The sequence below is a fragment of the Amblyomma maculatum genome, chromosome 2 (assembly GCF_055883805.1).
Source record: "Amblyomma maculatum isolate TAMU_Amacu chromosome 2, ASM5588380v1, whole genome shotgun sequence".
Lineage (NCBI taxonomy): Eukaryota > Metazoa > Arthropoda > Arachnida > Ixodida > Ixodidae > Amblyomma > Amblyomma maculatum.
Genome location: NC_139345.1, coordinates 127806242 through 127822070, shown reverse-complemented (window position 1 = coordinate 127822070; position 15829 = coordinate 127806242). Strand labels below are relative to the sequence as shown.

General features: G+C 43.4%; 1 long non-coding RNA gene across 1 annotated transcript; it reads left to right on the top strand.

Moving 5' to 3' along the window:
* The first annotated feature begins 7606 nt into the window (after nt 1-7606).
* LOC146199793 (uncharacterized) lies at nt 7607-15277 on the top strand. The gene is made up of 4 exons (XR_014705121.1): nt 7607-8070; nt 11492-11648; nt 12564-12718; nt 14957-15277. It is a non-coding gene; the product is annotated as an uncharacterized LOC146199793 (long non-coding RNA).
* The last annotated feature ends 552 nt before the right edge of the window (nt 15278-15829 follow it).

The window sequence follows — 15829 nt, the reverse complement described above, 5'->3', positions numbered from 1 at the left end:
TAGGCTACTTACATTGCCGTGAGGGACATAAGCTGCACGCTGCGCTGTGTGCCATCACGAACGTCTGTACTGTGACGTATCATGTCTACTTTTGCGTTTACCCCTGATGCCTACTCATACAGCTTCCTTTCGCCATGTTAGTCCACTTATATTTGGCGCATCGGTGATATGCCACTTAATTATCTTCATACCTCCCCTACGTTTTCTGCTCCCTCTTTTCCTAAGAGTGCATCTAGACCTTCTTCGAGATACCAGGAAACTACGTTATTAGGTAGAATTTTTTTTTGCGTACAATAGCTGACATAGTGAGAATGTGATTACTACTTCTGTCTGAAGGACAGTGAAAAAAACCCTCATCTAGTAGACGGCACCCGAGATCGCGGTATTGCTCGAATGCCTTTTATCATTGTACCGCTTGTCAATTCCTTCTTTTGCAATAAATTCCGCTCCGCAATTGTGTGAAAGCGACAAATTTCATATAAGAATGAAGACGTTTGATAGAATCTGTGCTGACGATTATAATGCTTATACTACCTTTTGAGGATACTATTTGCTTGGAGAAAATCTACGTGGGCTCAAATGAGGCGACATTTTGATAAAGCTAAATAATGACCCTTTTTGAAACAGGGCTCTAATCCGCGTTGCCATCTATCATAATTCTCGCTTCCAGATTTTCTGTTTGTGACAACCATATTTTGAAACATATATGTTATGAAAAGCGCAGAAAAGCTATATCCTGTTTGTAATAAAATAAGAAAATGTACATAGGAAGAGATGCGTGTTTTGGCGCAGTGTGGCGCTGTACGTGCTTACATCTAAATGAAACGTTGTTAAAAGCTCTCAAAACAGTCATAACGAATAAGTAAATTCTGGACAGCTGGCGGCAGAGTATAATGAATCTGATTTATTAAAGGCCCACTGTCCACCCTCCGGTCATAAAATACCCAGAGTGGCAGAGTATAAATAACTCGGGGAATGCGCAAACGAAGTATTGGCATGCATTGGAAAGCATCAGCAATCACTTAGGGCAAATAGCCGAAGAAAAGCCGGGATAATGAAGTGCAGGGCACTGTGGGGATACAAAAGGTTTCAGGTGTTGAGAAGTATTTGGAAAAACATTAAGGTGCCGGGGCTATACTTTCGGAAATCCGCTTCCGTGCCTAAAAGCAAAGGTACACTCGACATAAGAAATAAATCAGAGAGCCGTCGGGCGATTAGCACTGGGTTCCCACGACAAAGCACTAATCAGCAGGTATAGGATGATATGGGCTAGGCATCTGTCGAAGTACGGGAACCTCTGAGTAAAATATTATATGAGGAACGCCTGAGGAAATTGCACAAAGACAGGTGGGCCACTGAAGTATTTAAATACCTATACATAAAACGCGTCGACTCACAATGAAGGAAAATGACTAGGAAACCGACCAGTAAGTATGCTGGTTACAAGGACGAAGAATAAAGAGCGTGAAGCAGCAGGTGAAAACGCATAAGGTAGGAATTGGTTATATTCTATGGAAAAGAAACAGACTGTGGAACTATACCAATACTGGAAAAGGCAGAACAGCAAGGACGCTTTCTTTGCTAACTAAAAAGGCAGTTCCCTACTTTTTAAAGCTAGATCACGGTGCTATAGAACACGCAGCTACAAAACGAAATTTAACCACGAAGATAACACATGCGCAGTATGCGGTAAATCCAAGCCAATAATTAACCATCTTTAACTCGAATGTAATGGTATCCATCCAGGAGTCGATGCAAGCGCAGTCACTCTTCCTGAAGCCCTGCGGGGTTAGAGATACCAGGGCCAGGTGAATTACCCTCCGGTGGAAGCTAGCAAAAAAGGTTTGGAAAATTGGTGGCTTCAAAGCATAAAAGTAACATTATGCTAGAAACAAAAATTCAATAAATAAAACGATGACATAACCCTTACAAAAATGGTCGTCAACAGTCTTTAGAATTTGTATTAACACCTTATTGACTCTATCAATATTGTACGTACTTTTAATCTCTATGGAGATGTGTAAATACGAAGTTCATACACGGTTACTTTTGTGTATTTAGATCAGTTCATATAAAGTTAGTACATAGCAAGTTGTTAGGCGAATATACTTCTCTGTATATACGCCTGTCAATATACAGCAGGGGCGTAACCAGGGCTATGTTTCGAGGTCAAAACACCTTCCTAAAGTTTTTGAACTCCTTTTTTTGGCCTTTTTTGCAATTTTTTTTTATCGATGCCATATAACACCCTCGACAATTATGTCTGGTTATACCACTCATACACAGCTATTGCAATATATTGAAGCAATTTGGCATGTCAGAAAAAATGTTCAGATCGAAAGTATATAGTCCCAGTTAACTGACCGAGTGCAAGCTATTCATTGCAAAACATATTTGAATTACTTTTTTTATTTTTATTATGAGTAACATCTGTTAAAAAAAGAAATGGAAAAGGACAATTGATATGACCAATTTGCAAGAATCATTGATAAAAACGTATAAGTTTATATTCTGAAAAATTTAACTGGTTACAATTTCACTCTTTCTTCATCGCGCATTTCTTCGTCAAGCGTCCGCTCTTGTTGAGGACGCACTGAGTCCTGTTATCGAGCTCGCTCGCACCATTAAAGACTAAAACATCACAAATGGAGGTAAACGCGGACAACACGGCGTCAGCCACCGCGCCGCCAACTTTACGATGGCGAATGTGCGCTGTGTGGTGTTGGGTTACATCGCGCGATGCTCTCCAAGAGGCGCACGCCCTGGACGCTCGGATCCACGTAGCCCAGAAGCTGTATGGGCGGGACTTTAGCATTATTTGATCGTATATATACACACAACTATTGAGTATATGCACATGTTCAGTAAAATACCGAACGAGCTCCCCCCCCCTCCGCCCCCTTCCCTTTTCACGCGCCGAAATTACTGGAAAATGGAGAGTGCTTTTCCCTGACGAGGACAAAACTTTCACCGGAAAAAAAATGAACTTCTACTTTTTTTTCTTTTATAACGACACGATCGGGATTAGAACTGTGCTCCCAGACGCCGTCGAGCCACCCCACTGTTCGCGCTACGCCCCTGCCCACCACTTATGGAAACAAATCGGCGTCCGCGTCGCCGACATTTTCTAGCGCCGCATTCAATATGTTAGCAATTGTCTTATTCACTTCTGCGCCACAGCTCCCGGCAAGGCAGCGGCCATACTGTTCCTGACCGCGCGCATCGTATGTTTCGCTCGCGGAGGTTATCCGAGACCACACAGCAGCCTTTGGGCATGTGCGTCAACCGAGCGAGTGCTCTACAGGTTCTACTTTTGTTTGTTATGTTTTTGCTGGAGGTGGTGTCTGGGTGAGGTGCGTGCAAAGGGCAAGGGTAGAGAAGGGAGGCGCGCTAATGGTAAGAAAAGAGAGCGGAAGAGGGAAGGCGCAGAGAAGGGGGCGGTGCCGGCGAACTAGCACTCATAACAGCATAGAATGCGCCCGCAGAAACACACATATTCGCTCTCTGCCTTCGCATCGCGCTCATTCAGCCTGGTGAACTATATCACCGCGCAACCTGCGGTCCGCAGCACTGACCTTGCTCTGTGCATAAATTAAGCGCCCTTACGGCACAATTAACAGCAATTAACATGCAGAACCACGGAATATGAACCAGCTGTAGCTGAACATATTCATCCTTCCGTGTGTTGTGATCCATTAAAAACGTTGTGCTAGTTCTAGCTGCAGCCACCCTCTCGAGAGGGTGGTTGCAAGGTGTCTCAAATCCAAAGCGCGGGGAGGATGCAAGGAGGCGCTTGACCATCGGAGCGCGCGCCTTCGAACTGGAGGAGGGGGAGCGTCTAGCCGTCCTACGAGCAAAGCACACAGCAGCACGCACGCAAGCACGCATTCTTCACCCCCCCCTCCCCCTTGAAGTGCGGAAGGTGTGAAAGGAGAAGCGGGCAGGCTTGCCAACGTAGACAGCATGGTATCAAACCTGTGACGGCTTGGAGCTGCCCTCGGCAAATCACAGAGCAGACGGTGCACGCTTTCTTTCTTTAGTTTATTTTTTTAAAGTTTGGTAGCTGCCGATCGAACCAAGGATCGGCAGCTAGGTAGCGCTGGCGATTTGACTGCTACGTTATCATTTACGCGCCCTTCAATCAATCAATCAATCAAATTATCACTCAATCAATCATCCTTGATTTCAAATCCGAGAACGGGGGAGGGGGGGGGGGCTCCTCAGCGAGAAAGCAGTTGCACACTGCTTGAGAGTTTACATGGAACACATTACAGGCATAAACATTGCAGGCATTACAGAGATGAACAGCATCAAAAGTAAAAAAAAAGGAAAATAGATATGTGTTTACCGAATAACAGCGCAATTTCATGGTAATACCGCAGTGATGTCATCAATACAGCGAAAAGGGTGGCTTCAAAGTTTCACAAAATATTCACGAAGCTGTCTCCGAGTAAAAGTAATCAAATCAGTAATCAGTTTTTCGTGTTTAATTAGCATAAATGGATAATGCTCTCAGTCTTGAGAGCTATATCTTTTCCGCCACTGTAAATCTGCATGTGTGTGAGCGAGCCTGTGTGCAAATAACTTATGCGCAGGTACTCAATATGTGTGGCCCCGCATACGGTCAGAACTCAAGTTTTCATTACAATGAGGAAAGCAAACACACGATCCATGCAGCGCGCTGTGAAGAAGCGGGCTCGCCACTCCGAGTCTCTGCGTCGCCTCGAATTCCAGCCACCCCACAAAACCACCGGAAGAAAAAGAACGAAAGCAAAAGATTGCGAACGCACAGAACCGGCGCTCGCTCGGCATTCCACGCTTCCCGCCTTTCGTCTGAGCAGCGCGGCGACCTTGGCGCGGCAGCGCGACTAAAAAAACAAACAAAAAAAAAAGAAGCGAACTCCACGATACACGCGTGAGCGGACGCCGAGACTACGGCTTGGCCGAGACTAGGAAAGCTTTCCTTTGTAGCCGTATGGCTGCGCTTGGGTGGATGCAATGAGTAATTACTCCCTTATAACAAAACTACTCCACCTTGGGGGATTCCCCTAAATATTTGACCAACACCACTCCCACTTCGAGTTATAGATCAATTCGCTCTCGCCCTACCATCTGTTCTGCTGACCGTCCTGGTTAGCTCAGTCGGTAGAGCGACTGCCCCGGAAAGGCGGTGGTGCCGGGTTCGATTCCCGGATCAGGACGAATTTTTCTTTAACTACGAAGTTTCTGAGAAAGCTGTATAGCTTTCCTTTGTAGCCGTATGGCTGCGCTTGGGTGGATGCAATGAGTAATTACTCCCTTATAACAAAACTACTCCACCTTGGTGGATTCCCCTAAATATTTGACCAACACCATTCCCACTTCGAGTTATAGATCAATTCGCTCTCGCCCTACCATCTGTTCTGCTGACCGTCCTGGTTAGCTCAGTCGGTAGAGCGACTGCCCCGGAAAGGCGGTGGTGCCGGGTTCGATTCCCGGATCAGGACGAATTTTTCTTTAACTACGAAGTTTCTGAGAAAGCTGTATAGCTTTCCTTTGTAGCCGTATGGCTGCGCTTGGGTGGATGCAATGAGTAATTACTCCCTTATAACAAAACTACTCCACCTTGGGGGATTCCCCTAAATATTTGACCAACACCATTCCCACTTCGAGTTATAGATCAATTCGCTCTCGCCCTACCATCTGTTCTGCTGACCGTCCTGGTTAGCTCAGTCGGTAGAGCGACTGCCCCGGAAAGGCGGTGGTGCCGGGTTCGATTCCCGGATCAGGACGAATTTTTCTTTAACTACGAAGTTTCTGAGAAAGCTGTATAGCTTTCCTTTGTAGCCGTATGGCTGCGCTTGGGTGGATGCAATGAGTAATTACTCCCTTATAACAAAACTACTCCACCTTGGGGGATTCCCCTAAATATTTGACCAACACCATTCCCACGTCGAGTTATAGATCAATTCGCTCTCGCCCTACCATCTGTTCTGCTGACCGTCCTGGTTAGCTCAGTCGGTAGAGCGACTGCTCCGGAAAGGCGGTGGTGCCGGGTTCGATTCCCGGATCAGGACGAATTTTTCTTTAACTACGAAGTTTCTAAGAAAGCTGTATAGCTTTTCTTTGTAGCCGTATGGCTGCGCTTGGGTGGATGCAATGAGTAATTACTCCCTTATAACAAAACTACTCCACCTTGGGGGATTCCCCTAAATATTTGACCAACACCATTCCCACTTCGAGTTATAGATCAATTCGCTCTCGCCCTACCATCTGTTCTGCTGACCGTCCTGGTTAGCTCAGTCGGTAGAGCGACTGCCCCGGAAAGGCGGTGGTGCCGGGTTCGATTCCCGGATCAGGACGAATTTTTCTTTAACTACGAAGTTTCTGAGAAAGCTGTATAGCTTTCCTTTGTAGCCGTATGGCTGCGCTTGGGTGGATGCAATGAGTAATTACTCCCTTATAACAAAACTACTCCACCTTGGGGGATTCCCCTAAATATTTGACCAACACCATTCCCACGTCGAGTTATAGATCAATGCGCTCTCGCCCTACCATCTGTTCTGCTGACCGTCCTGGTTAGCTCAGTCGGTAGAGCGACTGCCCCGGAAAGGCGGTGGTGCCGGGTTCGATTCCCGGATCAGGACGAATTTTTCTTTAACTACGAAGTTTCTGAGAAAGCTGTATAGCTTTCCTTTGTAGCCGTATGGCTGCGCTTGGGTGGATGCAATGAGTAATTACTCCCTTATAACAAAACTACTCCAGCTTGGGGGATTCCCCTAAATATTTGACCAACACTATTCCCACTTCGAGTTATAGATCAATTCGCTCTCGCCCTACCATCTGTTCTGCTGACCGTCCTGGTTAGCTCAGTCGGTAGAGCGACTGCCCCGGAAAGGCGGTGGTGCCGGGTTCGATTCCCGGATCAGGACGAATTTTTCTTTAACTACGAAGTTTCTGAGAAAGCTGTATAGCTTTCCTTTGTAGCCGTATGGCTGCGCTTGGGTGGATGCAATGAGTAATTACTCCCTTATAACAAAACTACTCCACCTTGGGGGATTCCCCTAAATATTTGACCATTACCAATTATTCAAACGTAAACAACCGTTTTGCCTCGCAGCCATAACTGTCAGCTTCAAATATTGAGAGAGGCCTTGTACTGCGTGAAAGCGATGTAGACGCTATTTTTATCTTCCATCAGATGTGTGCGATCGCTCGCTACCTATCTTTTTTATTTATAGGGTTTCTTTGCTGAGCTATTTGCACCTAGAGCCGGTAATTCGAGGTTGATAGGAATAGTCCATAAGCAACGACTTTTGCGCGTAAAATTATACTGTATTTTAAGCTTTCCTTTCGAGTAGGCACAGATTGGGGGGGGGGGGGGAGGGGGGAGGTTGATATATCGTTTTATTCATAACAATTCGCAGACTCCAACACAGTAATAGTTATATTTGTATCCTCAGTAGGTCAGTACGTATTGTATATTTAAGTCCCAATGGTTTTCTTCTTTTTTTTTTACGGAGGTGTGGCAAGTTATGTGGGTCAAACTAACAATTGGCTGTGAAGTAAGTGGTTAGAGCTTTCAAACTTAGACTTCTGTTTTGTTTAATTTCTAAGAACCTTTAGGCTTCACAGAGAAACAGCATATTTTGAAAAGTGAATTTCAACTATGGAAGTTCTTCGTTTATTAATGTTTGACATTGCTGACAAGGGTCAGAATTGAAACAGATGATAGGATCGAGTTTTTTGGTAACTTATGGCATGTGACCTAGAGCTGCTAGGAATTCATTTTCTGAGACAGCTTTTCTTTAGTAGTATAGGGAAAGTAATGGTATGTTATGGATTTGCGAAGCATGGATTTAATGAAGTCTTTCTTTTACTGCGTTTACGGCTTGTTTGGCAATAATGCTTGCAGTCCAGCTGATGCAATTGTATTGTCAAACTGCTTTTGCAGCAGATTTCATCTGCCATCGAGGGAGAACTACCTGAATATGAAGCAGACAGCGTCATGAATCTGTTGAGGCAGTTTATTCTATCAGCCATGGATGCCCTGCCCTAAAGCATCCTTCCTGTAAAGGAGACATTAAAATGGTAGGTATCACATGCTGATGTTTTTTGCATTCATGTGTTTGCTTTATAACTGTAAAATTTTTACTGGTTCATGCTTTCTTGCATTTATTGTTTTCTTTTGAGAGTATAAAGGGTGGATGTGTAACAGGCTTCATTAAAGCAAAGCTTGAAACCAGCTCGCTATTGTTATATGATTCTTGCTGTGTATTTAGCGCGACTGACGTGTTGGTGAATCTTGCTCATAGTCTGCACTAAAGAAAATTTTTCGTGGCCTCTTCAGAGCTTTAAAACAAGAGATATACTTAGCTGTTTTATTGCAGTAGTACCTACTATTTCTAGTTGAGGCAAAATTGAGTAAACCTGTGTTTTAATAGCTCATTGACATAGTTTCATAATATACCTGACTGCACTGTGCATATGTGTGCATGTTCATGCTGACATTCAGTTACTGTTTATTTAGACTGCCTCAGCATATGTACACATACGGTGATGCTTCACTTGAACAAAGTTCAAGGGACCTTAGGAAAAAGTTTGTTGAAATGAAAGTTTATTGGACTGAAATAAATGCGTGGAAGATTGTTTCCATTAGCTTCAAGAAATATTCAATTCAGTCGTTCAGTCGTGTCCGACTCTTCATGACCCTATGGACAATGTCACGCCACGCTTTCCGGTCTCTCAATATCTTCCTAACATCACATAACTTCATCTGCAGTGCCTCGAGGATGCCATCTGACCATTGCGTTCGCTGCCTACCCCTTCTCCGGCGACCCTCAACCTTTCCCAGCATCAGATCTTTCTCCAGCGACTCCTCTCTTCTCATCAGATGACCAAAGTAGCTGAGCTTTACCTTTAGAATTTGACCCTCCAATGAGCAGTCAGGGTTTATGGTCGATAATATCGACTGATCTGATCTTCTGGCAGTCCAAGGAACTCTCAAGAGTCTTCGCCAGCACCACAATTCAAACGCGTCAATTCTTCGGCGGTCAGCCTTTTTCACAGTCCAACTCTCGCATCCATACATCACAACTGGAAAGACCATAGCACGAGTTATACGGATCTTAGTTGGCAGACTAATGTCTCTGCTGTTTACTAGGCGGTCAAGGCTAACCATTGCTCTCTTTCCCAGAAGCAGGCGTCTCCTAATTTCATGGCTGCAGTCTCCTTCCGAGGTAATCTTGGAGCCCAAGAAGAGAAAATCTGTCACAGATTTTTAGGTTGTTCAAATCTTATCTGGGCCCATTTATTTGTCATTGCGCTGATTTGCAAGTGAAGAATGCGTAACCTTTTGCAGCACTTCTGAAAGGACTACAGTGGTTTTGAACTCTATTACTGTGCAAGCTCCTGAGAATCTTGCCTATCACAACGGCCTGCTGAGGAGAAAAGGCTCATTTTCTCCAAGCAGATCATGGTTAACCAAAATGCACACATTCGCAATTCTTGGAGCTAAAGGGCCTAGTAGGGCTGAAGATCTGGCTTTGACTGGCTATGACAGTACAGCTAATTAAGCGTGCAAAGACAGCTATGGATTCATCTAGTCACAAGCTAGTTTAGACAGCCAATTCACTTTAAAGCTAAATAACGGCCACTTTTCTTCACGCGATAATGAAGAGTGGTTCCTAACGTAAAGATATGCTACAAAGAGTGCGGACTGTGCTTGTTTAGGTGCTCAGTATGACTTTGAAGACACAGGATAGCACCGCAGAAAATGTTCGTTGAACTGAAATGAGCAATAACTGAAGTTTGTTAAAATGAAGTGTGTTTGCATAGTGTTCAATAGAGCTTCAGTGGGGGGATTTAATAAAGTTCGTACAACTGAATACATCGTCGAAGTGACGTTCGTTCAAGTGGTATTCTGTTTTTCTGTGACTAAATGAGAACATTTACTTTGCTCAAAGCAACATATACACAAATATTTACTTTCTTGCTAGTCACCAAGATTTGCAATTAACTTCCGAACTCATTTTATTCACAACCTAAATAAATGCATCGTTAACCCTAGAGCCAAATAGTTACTAGCAATAACAAAAGTAATATGTTGATATTTATCTGTTGGAGAACATTTTTTGTTTAATTGTTTTGTGTGTTTTTGAGTTCTGCAAACATGAGGCGGCTTGTTACAGAAGGGGTGGGCTGCAAGACGAAGGGAAGTATCAGTGTGGCGGCCCTTTTGTGTTTATCAAATAATAATGCATCCTAACATGTAAAACGAATGCCTTTACAGCCTGCTAAAAATCTTCTTTAAATTGCATGTTTGGGTTCTGCCTGGATAAACATAGATGGCAGAGAGAGATCTTTCTGCCATGGGGTGTGAACTGTATTTTATGCAGAAAGTCGGAGGCTGTCGAACATGTGTTTATAGATTGTTGTGATTGGGTTTTTTGGGGACAATATCCTACAGTGAACTTTGCTCAAAGATGTCCTTTTAAACCCCCATGGAATTTGGTTCTCAGGTGTTGAAAATTACAACAGTGTTCTGTAAGATATGATAAGGCTATTAAGCTTGCATAGCGCATGGAAGCGCCGAATGGCTGTTCGCTATGCTGATCTTTATTATCAGACCTATCCAAGAGTATAATGAGGGTTTTGTCCAACAGATGATGTTTTGAAAGCTCAGCCATGTGTACCTGTGTTTATCAATGTATTTGAAAAAGTGATCAGTTAGAATGCGATAATTAGAGGAATTGTATCAAAACTAGCTCTCGGCCAGCCTGTAGTGTTTGTGAAAAGGCAACAGTGACAAGAAGGGTGTTTTGCTAGAGCTTTTAAGGCTCTTAAATCTGTGCAGCTCTGCTTTAGTACATGCATTGTCTCCTGTACATGGCTAGGTAAATGATTTCTGTTCATTTTATTACAAAAAGTCATTCTAAATCTTTAGATAAGCTTGCTCACCTCTATTGTTTGTTTGCATTGTGTTCGCGCATGCTATAGCTGGAAATGATGCAGTGTTAGTTACAAGTAAATAAATAAAAGGAGCAGCAACTACATTTCTTTCGTCCGCACATTTTTAAGAGAACCATACATGGGCTCATTAGATTTTAGTGTTGTTTGCAACTGTGTTTGATAGTGAAAGATCTTCCTGTTATTCCATAGAAATCTTTCAGGAACTTCTGAAATAGTTTGATACCTGGTGGTGTGGAGGTTGACTTCCCAGACAGTAATGTATTCCTATAGTACCGTATGCATGCACAATAGATACACGTAACCCCTTGCATATATCACTGAATCTTCCACTCTAGAAGAGAATTTTGTGCACAAGCATTTTACTGTAGTTTGCCTCTGTGGAGCATTGTATTTCTAATTCTGTGCTGTTTTTATGCTGTTACTTAGCAACATATGAAGTATTCCTTGTTTCTGTTACTTGTGCATTTGACTTTTCCTTTTTTATTATTCAAAATAACTTTCTTCCTGCTGTTCTGACTAGTGTTCTCGTATGCATATGCAGTCCTCTTGATGCTTCATTGAGCCATATCTGGAGACTCCCTGTTGCCGTGGTCTGTGCCGACAAGTAAAAACGACGCAACCTGACTTCCGGGACAAGTAGCAGTGGGCCGTAGCGGCGTGGTTTCTTCAGCATCCATGTGGATTCCTTATAAAAGCAGGTATTTCTCCTAAATTTGACTTTCATATGTGATCAAGATTTTACCTTGGTGACAAGCTCTTGAAGGAAAGGATGGACATGAATGGCACTTTCTTAATTTCTTACTCTCGGGAATACACTATTACGACTTGTTAACTGCATATGTAGCAAAAAGTATGTGTGACTGCATATTCCAGCAGTAAGCTGCATGATTTTTTAAGGATGAAATAATTTAGCTCCTATTGTCGGTAGCCTACTATTGACGAGCCAAAGCAGGCAATACTAGGTACTAAAAGGTGATAATGCGGGGCCGGGTGGGTTTTAATGAGACAAGCTCTCCACGTTTTAAGCCTTTGTACAGGGCTAGCATGTCTCCCTGAATGTGTCTTGGACACATGCAAGTCTTGTATCCTCAAAAGGACCTTGTCTAAATTTAAATAAAAGTAGCGCCAACCTATTTTGAGTACGACCAGTTCAGCAGTAAGCCCAAAATTGAAGCAAAAAGGCATTCATGTCCTGTGCGATGTCAGTGCACGTTAAAGAGCCCCAGCTCGTCGAACGCTCTGAAGTCCTCCCCTACAGCATCTCTCATAGCCTGGGTTGCTTTGCGATGTTAAACCACATAAACCAAACCAGTCATTTTTTACCATCCCATCTGACTTGTCTTTCCACGTATCTCCAAAAGATAGTGCCTACATAAGACTTCCCACAATTCCCGAGATTACCTAGATTATTATGTATTTATGTATTTAATGATTATGTAATTTTCCTCAGTGGAGCATTGAGTTTCCAATTCTGGGCTTTTCATACTGTCACTCAGCAGCCATATGAAATACTCCTCCTATGTTTCTTTTACTTGTGCATTTGACTTTTCCTTTATTATTCAAAAAATCTTCCTTCCTGCTGTTCTGACTTGTGTTCTCATATGTATATGCAGTCCTCTTGTTGCTTCATTCGACCATATCTGGAGACACCCTGTTGCCATGGTCTGTGCCGACAAGTAACAAGGCAACCTGACTTCCGGGACAAGTAGCAGTGGGACATAGCAGCATAGTTTCTTCAGCATCCATGTGGACTTCTTATAAAAGAAAGGTATTCTAAATTTTGCTTTCATATGTGATAAAGATTTTACCTTGGTGACAAGCTCTTGAAAGGAAAAGATGGGCATGAGTGGCACCTTCTTATTTTCTTACTGTCTGGGAATACACTATTGAGACTTGTTACCTGCATATGTAGCAAAAAGTATGTGTGACTGCATATTGTAGGGTAACTATAATATACTTCATTCCCTATTATTGCTCTTGTATTCACCTAGGTGCTTGGTGTAGCTGGTCTCCTTCAGTAATTACTTAGGTGTGTGTGTTATCTGCTATGGCTAACATAGGCATCACTCAGGAAAAATGGGAGCAAACAGGCATAGTGGCATCACTTGCTGGTAGCATGCACCAAAATGTATGTATACGTACTTATATGTTGCCGCTCAACATGTGTAACTTGACTGAAGATAAAGCGCACGGGAAGACACACACAAGAGAAGAAGACAGAGGACACGCGCTAACTCACATCTGGTTTATTTGCACAGTACATAACAATGCACAGTACATAACAATCACATAAAGACAGAGAAAAAATATAAGGAATATTACAAAACATGATCAAGGAATATCACAAAACCCGATCAAGAAAACTGATCCCTGCCTTCCAGAGCCGCACCGACGTATCGCTGACACACCTATCTCCCCTTTTCCCGATATGGAATGCCTCCAAAAGCTCACGCGCTGTCTTATCACAGCCTCTGCCCAGAATCTTAATGTCAGCCAGTCGCGGCTCGCACGCAGTGCAGTTCGCGCAATGCGTTGCCAAATTTGTCCCTCCACTCCTTAAAGCCCGCAAATGATCCCCTGCTCGAACATTAATACAGCGCCCGGTCTGGCCAATGTAGGCCTTCCCACAGGTCAGCGAGTTCTCATATACGACCCCCATGCAGCAGTCGACAAACCGCTTAGAATGTTTTTTCTCACAACCGCTCGGTTTTCCAACACGCGAAATGCGTGAGCAAAGCTCCGCCATCTTCTTCGGAGCGGAGAACACCACCGGCATGCCATGTCTGTTCGCCACTTTCTTCACGTGGTGCGCAACCTTATGCATATACGGTCCCACAACAGGTTTGGCCGTATTTCTCACCGGAGCAGTTTTCTTCCCAAAACCAAGCGAGCCATGTTTGGGAAGAAAACTGCTCCGGTGAGAAATACGGCCAAACCTGTTGTGGTACCGTATATGCATAAGGTTGCGCACCACGTGAAGAAAGTGGCGAACAGGCATGGCGTGCCGGTGGTGTTCTCCGCTCCAAAGAAGATGGCGGAGCTTTGCTCACGCATTTCGCGTGTTGGAAAATCGAGCGGTTGTGAGAAAAAACATTATAAGCAGTTTGTCGACTGCTGCATGGGGGTCGTATATGAGATCCTGCTGACCAGTGGGAAGGCCTACATTGGCCAGACCGGGCGCTGTATTAATGATCGAGCAGAGGATCATTGTGCGGGCTTTAAGGAGTGGAGGGACAAATTTGGCAGCGCATTGCGTGAACTGCACTGCGTGCGAGCCGCGACTGGCTGACATTAAGATTCTGGGCAGACGCCGTGATAAGACAGCGCGTGAGCTTTTGGAGGCATTCCATATCGGGAAAAGGGGAGATAGTTGTGTCAGCGATACGTCGGTGCGGCTCTGGAAGGCAGAAATCAGTGTTCTTGATCGGGTTTTGTGATATTCCTTGATCATGTTTTGTAATATTCCTTATATTTTTTCTCTGTCTTTATGTGATTGTTATGTACTGCGCATGACCCCTTTTCAGCATATATTTGCTGTTATTGCTGCAAATAAACCAGATGTGAGTTAGCGCGTGTCCTGTGTCTTCTTCTCTTGTGTGTCTTCCCGTGCGCTTTATCTTCAGTCAAGTTACCATGCACCATCTAGCCCAACTTCAAGTTTTGTTCAGCATGTGTATTTGTTTGATGTAGCAAATGGCAGAGGAGAGAGTTTATCTGATGACCAAGCATACTGGCATGTAAATTTCACTCCTTTGTTTCCCGTGCCCCTATTGTGATAAACTAATGTCGAATGATATAGAGGATCAAAAGGAATACAACTAAACACAGCAATAGTCTCTATCTCCTGAGGGTGTTTTGCAGTATAGTTTGTACAGAAAGTGGTTGGAAACCTGTTAGCATATTTTGAGGAAAAAGAGGCATCTGAGTGAAGAGAGATGTGTCTGATGCTAGCACAAAGCGTGTGAAATTGGCAGAGAAATTTTGAGCATGTATATTTCTTTTCTAGGTGACACCATGACAAATTTGATATGGCCGCTACATCAAACACACAATGTCGTTGCCATCGGAAACCAAGTGTGTCAAGGGTTTGTGCAATAAATGAAGGTATGAATTTGCATCTGTTTCTTTCACTACTCTCACTTTTCACGAAATATTACACGCATGTGAACAGTGAGTAAAATACACATTATTATTGGACACTTGAAATATAGTTAGCATAACACAAGACATTAATACTTTGTATGAACACGATTCTTTAAAATAACGGTGGCCAATTATCGGAACACAGTCGTTACAGTGTCCATATACGCTATCAATAGGCTAATCATAGGAGGTATAAATACGATCTATGTAAATACATTCTATTCAATCACGGTGGCCAATTGTCGGAAGGGAGGTCATACATAGATCATACGTGTTCTGAAGACTTTCTTTTGATGGTCGATAGCTTCTATGATCATAATGTCTAAAGACATCGCATAAAGTGATCATAGACATTTTTGTAAGGGAAATAACCGATCTAAAACAATATTTAAGATATAAGGGGAAAAAACGAGCACGATTGCAACTGCTACCACACTGTTTAAAAGGGCACGCTATTATATTCCATCTATCCATCCATCTCTCTGTTACAGAGCAAGGCATAAAGAGTATAAATAAAGAAAACAAAACAGCAGTCCGCAGCTTTTGCGCGGCGTCAGGAATTTATATCAATGAAAAACTAATCTGTTCATTCTAACTTGTCTAGTCCTCTTCGATAAGATGGCCTTTTTTTTTGACCGGCAAAAAAGATATGGTTGGAATAAACGCTCGTATAACCCCCCAACTGCACTTTTTTTTCACTCCCCGACTGCACCTTCTTTTTACACCACCCACCACT